This window comes from Oncorhynchus clarkii, chromosome 2, assembly GCF_045791955.1.
Source record: "Oncorhynchus clarkii lewisi isolate Uvic-CL-2024 chromosome 2, UVic_Ocla_1.0, whole genome shotgun sequence".
Taxonomy (NCBI): Eukaryota; Metazoa; Chordata; class Actinopteri; order Salmoniformes; family Salmonidae; genus Oncorhynchus; species Oncorhynchus clarkii.
The window spans coordinates 62,523,171-62,535,494 of NC_092148.1; the positions used below are offsets into that span (position 1 = coordinate 62,523,171).

A 12,324-nucleotide genomic window follows, 5' to 3' on the forward strand; every position below is an offset into this window, starting at 1 on the left:
CCTGCAGCAAATCAGTCTTAGTGTATGTAAACTTCTGACCCACTGGAATTGTGATACAGTGAAATAATCTGTCTGTAAACAATTGTTGGAAAAATGACTTGTGTCATGCACAAAGTAGATGTCCTAAACAACTTGCTAAAACTATAACAAAAAATTAACAAGAAATTTGTGGTTGAAAACCGTGTTTTAATGACTCCAACCTAAGTGTATGTAAACTTCCCACTTCAACTGTACTTTATAAAAGAGTGTAAAAACACCAGCAAATCAGCTCCAAGTGATTTCAATGTTCTTCTGTTCCAAAGTATTCCCATACATAACAGAGAGATATACGCTGACTGTACAGACAATAGAACACCCCCCTTCGCCTTCAGAACAGCCTCAATTCATCTGGGTATGGACTCTACAAGCTGTTGAAAGTGTTGAAAGTGTTCTTGATACACATGGGAATCTGTTGAATGTGAAAAACCCAGCAATGTTGCAGTTCTTGACACACTCAAACCATTGTGCCTGGCACCTAAATCTTTTGTCCTGCCTATTTACCCTCTGAATGGCACACATGCACAATCAATGTCTCAATTGTCTCAAGGCTTAAAAATCCTTCTTTAACCTGATTTAACAAATGACATTAATAAGGGATCATAGCTTTCACCTTGATTCACCTGGTCAGTCTATGTCATGGAAAGAGCAGGTGTTCCAATTGCAATGAACATTCAGTGTACGTGATCATGTACAAATGTAAGCAAGGTTTGAAATTATAATGTTTTAGTGAAATATTACATCTGTTTGGGCTTATTGCAGTCAATTTGCAGTTTACTACTAATGGGTAATTATGTTCCGGTCCCCTGACCTTCCACTCAAGAAAAAATTGTCCCACGGCTGAATCTAGTTGATGATCCCAGCCGTAGATGATAACAGTAGAGAACACATTATATCCTCAAGACTCAATCTTAATGAAATTCCCCTGACCCACAGTGAGGAGCCAAAACAGCCTGTAACAGAGTCAAGGTCTGGATTAACCCAAGAGGCAGTAAAAACAGAATGGAGGTCTTGGCAGGTCAGTGTGGGAACAACGCCTGTCCTATTGTCTGCCTATTTACCCACAGTATTATAGTCTCAGTGTTATGTCAACTGTCTGGGCCTGGGAAATGAAAACAGACTGACTGATAACAGCATACTGGCTGCTCTCAATACAGAGACAGTAACTGGAACATAAGCATCCATCCAAACTAGTACTCAGATTTAGTATTCAATACATCACAGGATATTGAAAATCAAATCATTAGCACTTCCTATCAGGACCATATCATGTCATGTCACCACCACATAATGTCCTGCATCAGTGCTCCTTGGAAGTTTATCTGAGCACCTCTGGCTGTGTATGTGTGTGTGTGTCTTTCTCCTCTCCTCTCACTTCCTTTAATCTGGCCCTGCTATCGATCCCCTGCAGGCAAGGGCTATGGAATCACACAGATAAGGAATGTTGTTATCTCTCTCCCAATCAGGGCACTGGGGAAATCTCTGATTATCTACTCCCAGCTACAGATACACTGCTGCTGCTGCCTTCACTACTGATGGGAGAGGAAACTAGCAGTCCAATCACACACACATGCCTGCACACACACCAGTGGTAATAAACCGTTTGCAACCTCCCAACTACAGTACCAGTCAAAAGTTTGGACACACCTACTCATGGGTTTTTCTTTATTTTTACTATTTTCTACATTGTAGAATATTAGCTAAGACATCAAAACTATGAAATAACACATATGGAATCATGTAGTAACCAAGAAAGTGTTAAACAAATCAAAATATATGTTACATTTAAAATTCTTCAAATTAGACATCCTTTGCCTTGATGACAGCTTTTCACACTCTTGGCATTCTCTCAACCAGCTTCATGAGGTAGTCACGTGGAATGCATTTAAATTAACAGGTGTGCCTTGTTAAAAGTTAATATGTGGAATTCATTTCCTTCTTAATGTGTTTGAGCCAATCAATTGTGTTGTGACAAGGTAGGCGTGGTATACAGAAGATAACACTATTTGGTAAAAGACCAAGTCCACATTATGGTAAGAACAGCTCAAATAAACAAAGAGAAATGACAGTCCATCATTACTTTAAGACATGAAGGTCAGTCAATCCGGAACATTTCAAGAACTTTGAAAGTTTCTTCAAGTGCAGTTGCAAAAACCATCAATATGATGAAACTGGCTCTCATGAGGACCGCCACAGGAAATGAAGACCCAGAGTTACCTCTTCTGCAGAGGATAGGTTCATTAGAGTTACCAGTCTCAGAAATTGCAGCCCAAATAAATGCTTCACAGAGTTCAAGTAACAGACGCGTATCTCAACATCACTGTTCAGAGGAGCCTGCATGAATCAGGCCTTCATGGTCGAATTGCTGCAAAGAAACCACTACTAAAGGACACCAATAAGAAGAAGAGACTTAATTGGGCCAAGAAACACGAGCAATGGACATTAGACCGGTGGAAATCTGTCCTTTGGTCTGATGAGTCCAAATTTGAGATTTTTGATTCCAACCGCCGTGTCTTTGTGAGAGGCAGAGTAGGTGAACATGTGTGGTTCCCACCATGAAGCATTGAGGAGGCGGTGTGATGTGTGGGGGTGCTATGCTGGTGACAATGTCGGTTATTTATTTAGAATTCAAGGCACACTTAACCAGCACGGCTACCACAGCATTCTGCTGCGATATGCCCATCCCATCTGGTTCGCGCTTAGTGGGACTATCATTTGTTTTTCAACAGGACAATGACTCAACACCTCCAGGCTGTGTAAGGGCTATTTGACCAATAAGGAGAGTGATGGAGTGCTGCATCAGATGACCTGGCCTCCACAATCACCTGACCTCAACCCAATTGAGATGGTTTGGGATGAGTTGGACTGCAGAGTGAAGGAAAAGCAGCCAACAAGTGCTCAGCATATGTGGGAACTCCTTCAAGACTGTTGGAAAAGCATTCCAGGTGATGCTGGTTGAGAGAATGCCAAGAGTGTGCAAAGCTGTCATCATGGTAGAGGGTGGCTACTTTGAAGAATCTAAACTATAAAATATATTTTCATTTGTTTAACAGTTGTGATGTCTTCACAATTATTCTACAATGTAGAACGTTCAAAAAAATTAAGAAAAACCCTTGAATGAGTAGGTGTGTCCAAACTTTTGACTAGTACTGTATATGTGATAAATATAGAAAATGCACTGTACTGTTCTCTGTTTAGTGTCATTTTTGCCTCAGTGGATATAATATTTGGTGATTGGTGTGTATTTGGCACACGTACAGCTAGGCTTACGTACTAACGGCAGAAAAAAAGATGACAGAAAAACCTCAATGTAGCCTATATATATGAATTGCACAAAAATTATGCATGTATGGATTTTTTCATGCATTGTTTTCTCTTAATTCAACCTGCCCGCCACCCACCCACACACCCACCCTTCATCCACACAATATTTCATGACCCTAATCCCGCCCACCCAGCGGATATAACCGCGGGATTTGGGGTTATGAGTAAACACACACACGAGCGCAGTCAATCCCATTTCCAAAAAAACTGAAAGGATCCCTGGTCCTTTCCTCTGGAGCCTAGGCTACAGTAAGGGTGTGTGGTTCTGGTCGTGTCTGCTAGCCTGTCTCTTCTCAGTGCCAGACAAGGGCAAAACTAAACATGAAGAAGCAAGCTGAGGAGATCACTGAAGCAGCCATGCCTAGCTCACTATGGGTTTCAGAGGCGATAACTTCACAGAGTTCTGACAGGTTCCACTGGTCCCATCCCCCCTTCTCTCTAGCTGATCCCCTCACTGCCAGACACCCCACATCCCCTCTGGACACCCCAGTGAGGAACGAGGGGAGGGACTGCTCCCTATAGGCCGTCAATATCTCAGCCTGGCCGACAAAGGAAGCATTGGAGCCCATGCAGATGCATGTTAGTGTTCAGCTGATGAGGACCAGGATCAAAGAGTCGTGATTAGCATGACACAGTGACAGAGGAAGTGGATTTCTCCAGTCTGACTGATAGACACTGGATTAGATACAGCCAAGCCACAATCCATACAAAATAATGTAATGACATAGGGCATGGGCAAAGAAGCCCTAAAAAACACTATACTATACAATACAAAAACCTCACTGATACTAACTATACAGACTTGGATAAACTTGGATTAGCTAACACAATGTGACATTGGAACACAGGAGTGATGGTTGCTGATAATGGGCCTCTGTACGCCTATGTAGATATTCCATTAAAAATCTGCCGTTTCCAGCTACAATAGTCATTTACAACATTAACAATGTCTACACTGTATTTCTGATCAATTTTATGTTATTTTAATGGACAACAAAATGTGATTTTCTTTCAAAAACAAGGCCAAACTTTTGAATGGTAGTGTATATTTGTAGCAACTTGTGCAATATGTTATGAGAAAAAGAAAATCACATTCTTCATTACACCTGCCATATAATTTTTCATTATGAAGCTTAAGATTAGTCCCCAGTCACTCTAAAATCAAATCAAATCAAATTGTATTTTTCACATGCGCCGAATACACACAATTGTAGACCTTACCATGAAACGCTTACTACGGAGAGCGTTATTAAGAGAGCATAAAAAGCATTTAGCTCATCTGGTAGGCTCGCGTCACTGGGCAGCTCGCGGTTGGATTTCCCTTTGTAGTCCGTAATGGTTTGCAAGCCCTGCCACATCCAACGAGCGTCGAGCCGGTGTAGTAGGATTCAATCTTAGTCCTGTATTGACGGTTTGCCTGTTTGATGGTTCGTCTGAGGGCATAGCAAGATTTCTTATAAGCGTCCAGATTAGTGTCCCACTCCTTGAAAGCTGCAGCTCTAGCTTTTATCTCGGTGCGGATGTTGCCTGTAATCCATGGCTTCTGGTTGGGATATGTACGTAAAGTCACTGTGGGGACAATGTCGTTGATGTACTTATTGATGACGCCTGTGACTGAGGTGATATATTCCTCAATGCCATTGGATGAATCCTGGAACATATTCCAGTCTGTGCTAGAAAAAACAGTCCTGTAGTGTAGCATCCGCGTCATCTGACCACTTCCACTGAGCGAGTCACTGGTAGTTTGTCACACAACACAATATGTCTCAAGTTGAGGGAGAGTGCAATTGGCACACTGACTGCAGGAATGTCCACTTGGGCTGTTGCAGGAGAATTTAAATGTTAATTTCTCTACCATAAGCAACCTCCAACGTTGTTTTAGAGAATTTGGCAGTACGTTCAACCGGCCTCACCCCGCAGACCAATTGTAACCACGCCAGCCCAGGACCTGCACATCTGGCTTCTTCACCTGTGGGATCGTCTGAGACCAGCCATTCAAGCAGCTGATGAAACAGAGTATTTCTGTCTGTAATAAAGCCCTTTTGTGGGGAAAAACTCGTTCTGATTGGCTGGGCCTGGCTATCCAATGGGGATACCCTCCCAGAACCACCCATGGCTGCGCCCCTGCCCAGTCATGTGAAATCCATAGATTAGGGAATTATTTATTTATTTCAATTGACTGATTTCCTTATATGAACTGTAACTCAGTAAAATCGTTGAAATTCTAGATGTTTCGTTTATATTTTTGTTCAGTATAGTTACAGTATGGATTTCAAAACTATATGTTTGCCAGTTAGATATCTTATAACTATTAAGTTAACTGTCTAAAATGTTCCAAAATGCTCTGAAGTTGTGCATTTGGTTTGCTAATTTTGTAGTTAGTTAGCTATCTAGCTAAGTGGTTAGCTTCTTCCAAAATGAAGCTTCACTTGGTAACCTAACAGCAGAGAATCCCCTCCTGGATCAAGAGCCTTGCTGTCTAATATTTGTTTTGTGTGTGCAGCAAACTGTGAGTAGCATTTTTGAGTTACGTGTAAAATTGTATAAACTGGGATGTCTGTCCTGCAAATAGTTTCGGTCAGAGACTGTATAAGATGTTCACAATACATTTTTAGCATTTAGTTAGCATTCTATATGGGATTTTACATGCACTTGTTAGCATTGCTAACCTTTGGTTTACAGATGCTAAGTGGGGTCTGAAAATAGTGGCCTTTGTGTTCAGTGCCGGTATTACCAAATATCCCTGTGTGGCACAAGGCCAGTATGAAGGTATGACAATCTGGATACCGCCCAAGCATATAATGCAGCAATAGTAATCGATATATGAATTCACATTCACTAAAATAAATCCATTGTCCATTTTAGATAGTCAGATGAACAAATACACATGCAGTGCCTTGCGAAAGTATTCGGCCCCCTTGAACTTTGCGACCTTTTGCCACATTTCAGGCTTCAAACATAAAGATATAAAACTTTATTTTTTTGTGAAGAATCAACAACAAGTGGGACACAATCATGAAGTGGAACGACATTTATTGGATATTTCAAACTTTTTAAACAAATCAAAAACTGAAAAATTGGGCGTGCAAAATTATTCAGCCCCCTTAAGTTAATACTTTGTAGCGCCACCTTTTGCTGCGATTACAGCAGTAAGTCGCTTGGGGTATGTCTCTATCAGTTTTGCACATCGAGAGACTGAAATTTTTTCCCATTCCTCCTTGCAAAACAGCTCGAGCTCAGTGAGGTTGGATGGAGAGCATTTGTGAACAGCAGTTTTCAGTTCTTTCCACAGATTCTCGATTGGATTCAGGTCTGGACTTTGACTTGGCCATTCTAACACCTGGATATGTTTATTTTTGAACCATTCCATTGTAGATTTTGCTTTATGTTTTGGATCATTGTCTTGTTGGAAGACAAATCTCCGTCCTAGTCTCAGGTCTTTTGCAGACTCCATCAGGTTTTCTTCCAGAATGGTCCTGTATTTGGCTCCATCCATCTTCCCATCAATTTTAACCATCTTCCCTGTCCCTGCTGAAGAAAAGCAGGCCCAGACCATGATGCTGCCACCACCATGTTTGACAGTGGGGATGGTGTGTTCATGGTGATGAGCTGTGTTGCTTTTACGCCAAACATAACGTTTTGCATTGTTGCCAAAAAGTTCCATTTTGGTTTCATCTGACCAGAGCACCTTCTTCCACATGTTTGGTGTGTCTCCCAGGTGGCTTGTGGCAAACTTTAAACGCCACTTTTTATGGATATCTTTAAGAAATGGCTTTCTTCTTGCCACTCTTCCATAAAGGCCAGATTTGTGCAATATACGACTGATTGTTGTCCTATGAACAGAGTCTCCCACCTCAGCTGTAGATCTCTGCAGTTCATCCAGAGTGATCATGGACCTCTTGGCTGCATCTCTGATCAGTCTTCTCCTTGTATGAGCTGAAAGTTTAGAGGGACGGCCAGGTCTTGGTAGATTTGCAGTGGTCTGATACTCCTTCCATTTCAATATTATCACTTGCACAGTGCTCCTTGGGATGTTTAAAGCTTGGGAAATATTTTTGTATCCAAATCCGGCTTTAAACTTCTTCACAACAGTATCTCGGACCTGCCTGGTGTGTTCCTTGTTCTTCATGATGCTCTCTGCGCTTTTAACGGACCTCTGAGACTATCACAGTGCAGGTGCATTTATACGGAGACTTGATTACACACAGGTGGATTGTATTTATCATCATTAGTCATTTAGGTCAACATTGGATCATTCAGAGATCCTCACTGAACTTCTGGAGAGAGTTTGCTGCACTGAAAGTAAAGGGGCTGAATAATTTTGCACGCTCAATTTTTCAGTTTTTGAATTGTTAAAAAAGTTTGAAATATCAAATAAATGTCGTTCCACTTCATGATTGTGTCCCACTTGTTGTTGATTCTTCACAAAAAAATACAGTTTTATATCTTTATGTTTGAAGCCTGAAATGTGGCAAAAGGTCGCAAAGTTCAAGGGGGCCGAATACTTTCGCAAGGCACTGTATACAGTTGAAGTCGGAAGTTTACATACATTTAGGTTGGAGTCATTAAAACTTGTTTTTCAACCACTCCACAAATTTCTTGCTAACAAACTATAGTTTTGGCAAGTCGGTTAGGACATCTACTTTGTGAATGACACAAGTAATTTTTCGAACAATTGTTTATAGACAGATTATTTCATTTATAATTCACTGTATCACAATTCCAGTGGGTCAGAAGTTTACATACACTAAGTTGACTGTGCCTTTAAACAGCTTCTGATAGGCTAATTGACATCATTTGAGTCAATTGGAGGTCTACCTGTGGATGTATTTCAAGACCTACCTTCAAACTCAGTGCCTCTTTGCTTGACATCATTGGAAAATCAAAAGAAATCAGCCAAGACTTTAGAAAAACAATGTAGACCTCCACAAGTCTGGTTCATCCTTGGGAGCAATTTCCAAACGCCTGAAGGTACCACGTTCATCTGTACAAACAATAGTACGCAAGGATAAACACCATGGGACCACGCAGCCGTCATACCGCTCAGGAAGGAGATGCGTTCTGTCTCCTAGAGATGAACGTACTTTGGTGCGAAAAGTGCAAATCAATCACAGAACAACAGCAAAGGACCTCGTGAAGATGCTGGAGGAAACAGGTACAAAAGCATCTATATCCACAGTAAAACAAGTTCTATATCAACATAACCTAAAAGGCCACTCAGCAAGGAAGAAGCCACTGCTCCCAAACCGCCATAAAAAAGCCAGACTATGGTTTGCAGCTGCACATGGGGACAAAGATCGTACTTTTTGGAGAAATGTCCTCTGGTCTAAAATAGAACTGTTTGGCCATAATGACCATCGTTATGTTTGGAGGAAAAAGGTGGAGGCTTGTAAGCCAAAGAACACCATCCCATGAAACACAGGGGTAGCAGCATGACGGAGGAAAATTATGTGGATATATTGAAGCAACATCTCAAGACATCAGTCAGGAAGTTAAAGCTTGGTCGCAAATGGATAATGACCGCAAGCATACTTCCAAAGTTGTGGCAAATGGCTTAAGGACAACAAAGTAAAGGTATTGTAGTGGCCATCACAAAGCACTGACCTCAATCCTATAGAAAATATGTGGGTAGAACTGAAAAAGCGTGTGCGAGCAAGGAGGCCTACAAACCTGACTCAGTTACACCAGCTTTGTCAGGAGGAATGGGCCATAATTCACCCAACTTATTGTGGGACGCTTGTGGAAGGCTACCTGAAACGTTTGACCCAAGTTAAACAATGTAAAGGCAATTCTACCAAATACTAATTGAGTGTATGTAAACTTCTGACCCACTGGGAATAAATCTAAAATCTAATAAAGCTGAAATAAATAATTCACTCTGCTATTATTCTGACATTTCACATTTCTAAGACAGGGAATTTTTACTAGGATTAAATGTCAGGAATTGTGAAAAACTGAGTTTAAATGATTTTGGCTAAGGTATATGTAAACTTCCGACTTCAACTGTAAACACTTGCATACACAAATTGCACGCACCCTCATGCACCTGCCTTTGCTGTTGATTCTGCTCCCCTTCTCTGGCTATACTGTGGAGGTTACCTCAGTAGCCTGCTGGACTGGGATTTAAGAAACCAATCACATTATTTGCTAATGAAACGTCACAACTCTCCCGGATATTCTAATAATATTTGCTCTCCCAGTCAGGCTGCCTGCCACTTGAAAGGTGACAGCCCAGCTAAACGGGTAATTAAGCCATTGCCCATTAAATAAATCTGACAATCTGCCTCTGTTAATATGTCTCATCCCTGTATCCTTCCTCCATCTCCTCCCCTACAGCTTCCCTTAGTTCCCCATTCATTCAGAACCAGTGTTTAAAGAAATTGAGTAGATGTCCTTAACTGACAGCCTATAAACTGAAATAGGACCAAGGAAAAACCCCAGAACAAATTAAATCAACTGAATCAAAGTCATATTTGAATCTCTCCATACAGCAAACTCCCTCCCTCCCTCCCTCCCTCTCCCTCCTCCTCCCCCCTTTTCTTTCTCCTCCTTTCCCTGCCTTCAATTCCTAGTCTCTCCAGACAACCCATTCTCCACAGAGCTAGCCAGCTTCACACACGTTTAAAAAACACAGCAGGTGTTTCATCTAACACATCCTAGGACAATATCGCACAGCCTCCTCTGCAGCCTTCTCTACCACAAAACACTCATTCTCCTCTCATACTGAGATATAGATCAGATCATAACATGTACTGTATGCTCCACTTGAGCTAAAGAACACCTACTTTTTACAACAACATAGTAACAACATACCTGTTCCTTTGTGCTAGACGGGTGACGGGATGGAATATGCAAGCACTACTGACTCCATGTCATTCTGAGTTTATTCATAATTATTATTCTTGACTTGTGTATTGTCTGGCATGTTTTTCTGGTTCACATGAATGTAAACAGACTACAGAAATATGGATCACACACACCATCATGTTCCTGGGCGCATCACACTACTATTGACAGCAGTAAGTGAGAGTCAGATATCTATCACTTAACCTGGCTCTTATCGACAGATCCTCCATAAGCTATTAAAGAGATTAGAGGGCAACATTATTGGTTTTTGGTAATTGATCACATGGTAACGAGCCAGCCCTATCAATGCCCTCCTTAGCTGGCCCTTAACCTCATCTACGTTAATGGAGGATCCCTCTGAGGCCATGAACTGCATAACTAATGGTGATCAATAGTGTGAATTATCAATGAGGAAGGTGTTGGAGAGGGGAGGGCACGGGGGCACATATGGGCTTTGGCTCTTAGCCAAGTCCTCATCAATAGTGTTGAAAGGCTTCTGTCAATGGGAGTGGGGCGGGGGGGGGGGCGGGGGGGACAACACCCAGCAGCCAGCTGTCATAACATTCTATCAGGTCATAATAATGATGTCACTAAAAGACGAGGAGACATTGAGGTTGTGGAACAATGGGGAGCGGTGCCGCTCTGACCTGAGCCCTCACTGCTTTACTGGGCTGGCAGCTGGCCATAAGGTCTGTCTGTTGGAACAGAGGTCACCCCGAGGAGAGGAACAGATTGTAGACCCCCCCACCACCCACAGTCCACTGACCCCTAACCCAGCTGACACCATGTCTGTCTGTTCAGATCGTTTCAGAACACAAGGGTTTTTTCCAGTCCACCTGCAATAGGAAAGACAAATAAAACTTCTGCTGAGCCCTGTGAAGTGGTCTTTCAAGTGAACAGAGGTCAGAGTACGGAGATTAATATTCCACGTTGGATGTCACGTGTTTTAAAATGAAACTGCTCACGTTTGAACATTTAACTCAGATTTGTATGGCTTCTTTAATACCCATACCATAAGAACTTTTTGATGCTTATAAACACCATTTAGCAGACACTTTTTTCCAAAGTGACTTACTGCGTGCATACATTTTTACATATGGGTGGTACCGGGACTCAAACTCACGACCCTGAAGTTACAAGCACCATGCTCTACCAACAGAGGTACAAATGACCACATTTAAACACCTACAGTAGATTCAAACACCTTAGATAAGGTGTTACCAATAACCTAATAATCATAATTTCATACCTATGATTAGGAGAATTCAATGAGATTTAGGTTTTGGTAGAAAATGCAGTCTGAATCTACTGATGTGTGTTTCTGTTACTCCCAGAGGAAGCCCATTTCAGTTCACATGCAGCGTGAGAGTGTTGTAAAGTTAACACAGTGCCCTGACTAGACCATGAATAACAAAGCTCTGAGTGCTATTGCACAAAAAGGGTCAAAGTCCAAATGCTGAGGGGAGTTGAAGTAACTTAATCTTTTTATCTTCATGAGGATTAGGTGGCCGACCTCACAGGAAAATTCCTCCACATACACCCCCCCCCCCCACCATCTCCCCCATCTCAGCCTGATGGGAGGCCATCTGTGGCACAAGCTGTGAACATTCCTTTTTTTGTACAGGGGGATAGAGGGATGTGTAGGGGGGACGGGGGGCACTCTGTGTCCTGCTGGCATGGAGGAATCATTCAGTTGTTCAGCAGATGATGACATTCCCTCCAAGCCTCTCTTTTCAATGTTATTTTCCTCATCTTTTCCCGTACATGGCTGAGGGACTGGGGAGTGTTGCCCCTGTCTCGCAGCTGCACAGGTTACAGGCATGATCAGCTGTGATGTCAGCTCCCGTCCCAGCGCAGCACAGGGCATGGCAGGCTGCAGCTGCGTCATGGCAACCCAGCTCCCGGGTCCTCAGCTGGAGTGTGATGTGGCTGCCAGAGAAGAGAGAACTCATCTGCACCGCCGCCCAATCCAAGATGGCGGAGAGCGAGAGAGGGAGGCAATGTGGCTGGACACAGTACAGGTTAGACACAGAGCACATATTACAGGACAGAGGAAAGGTCAAATAAGGGTCAATCGAAGCTGTCCAAAAGGTAGTAATTTTATCCTATATGTACACG

The 12,324-nt window shown here is 42.3% G+C and overlaps 1 protein-coding gene across 3 annotated transcripts in view; it reads right to left on the reverse strand.

Annotated features, from left to right (window-relative positions):
• Positions 1 to 12,324, reverse strand: part of LOC139371292 (breast cancer anti-estrogen resistance protein 1-like) — a 124,446-nt gene that overhangs the window by 14,336 nt on the left and 97,786 nt on the right. The window lies entirely within an intron of this gene.